This window comes from Penaeus vannamei, chromosome 35, assembly GCF_042767895.1.
Source record: "Penaeus vannamei isolate JL-2024 chromosome 35, ASM4276789v1, whole genome shotgun sequence".
NCBI lineage: Eukaryota > Metazoa > Arthropoda > Malacostraca > Decapoda > Penaeidae > Penaeus > Penaeus vannamei.
The window spans coordinates 16850943-16852648 of NC_091583.1; positions in this window are offsets into that span (position 1 = coordinate 16850943).

Genomic DNA, 1706 nt, shown 5'->3' on the forward strand with positions numbered 1-1706 from the left:
AGAAAAGAAAAGAAAAAAAAACGAGAACGAGGAGGAATAGAGCGACAGGGAGACGCGAAGAGGTAAGACGAGGCCAAAAGATTCCAAAAAGAGAACACACAGAAATAAATAAATAAACAAAGAGAAAGAAAAGAAAGAAAGAAAAGAAAACAGGTCATTTTATCTCCATCATCTAAATTACCTGTTAACTAGCCAGTCACTTGTTAATTAGAGCACCGACCATGTTACCCAATCAATAACTCGAATCCTATCTCGTTTACCACAACAATTTCAAATCAGATCATTTAAATACACACTTCATTATACGCACCTATTTTTCATCGCAATTACAACCAACTATCGGAGCGTCACATAATTAGTACCCTCATTAAGAGCAATTTATTGAGTTAGAGAGCAAAGGGATCAATGTATGGTTAACCGAACAGACTCGTTTCCATTTGGTATCAATTACTCCTGTCTGATTGCATGATGTTGAGATTAAACATCATTGCAATTGGAAAGTGCGTTTATTAGGGTAGATATTATTGAATTTTTATAGTAGATATTAGGGGGGGGGGGCTTTTATGCAAATTAGTTTGTATGTGTGGTCTATGTATGTATTAGGGTAAGTTATTTTTTTTTTAAGATATTAGATATTTTAGTTGATAATATGTATTGAGTATTTGCCTAATTGGCGAAATCTTAGTAAAGAATAAGTTAAAACTAATTTGAAAAATAAATAAATAAAAAAAGTGGAAAGTATTACCCTTACGAAAAATTGGAATCAGAAGAGATACGAACATTGTGTGCATTAAAACTATCTGAAAAAAGGAAGCATGGAAATCAATAATAATAATTATCAAGAAAGACAGGAAATTATAAAGCTAAACAGACAGAAAGTAGGTATGCAAAGAAACTCGGAAGCACATACACACACACGCGCGCGCGGGCGCGCATTACAACCACCGACAAATAATAATAACAAAATCATAGTAATAACAACAGAGACAAAAACAACAAGCAAGATTTACAAAAACAAGCAAAAAACAACAACATCAACAAAAGCAGCAACAACAACGTACCAAAAGACACACTATTAAGACCTACTACAACTATCTATCGACCTCCAGCCCTTGGTGCGATAGTCTGCAGTTGCATTCGTGTTTATGCAATCCAGTGATATATCAAAAGGCAGGCGAGGGTTGACCTGTAAGCAATTACATTCATAAATAGACTACAGAATGGTCCTTGACAACTGTGTAGTGCATTAATCTCCTGATGCAAAAATTATGTAGTGAATTTGTGTGTGATAGTGTTATCATGATTATCATTATTATTGGAGTTATTGTCATTATTATTGTTATCACTGTTATCATTATTATCATTGTTACTATCATTATCATTATTGTTATTATTATTATTTTTCGCTTTTCTTATCATTGTTATAATTGTTATCATCATTATCATCATTATTGTTATTATTGTTATTATCATATTGATTATTATTATTATTACTATTATTATTATCATCATCATTATTATTATTATTATTATTATTATTATTATTATTATTATTATTATTATTATTATTATTATTATTATTATTATTATTATTATTATTATTATCATTATTATTATTATTATTATTATTATTATTATTATTATTATTATTATTATTATCATTATTATTATTATTATTATTATTATTATCATTATTATTATTATTA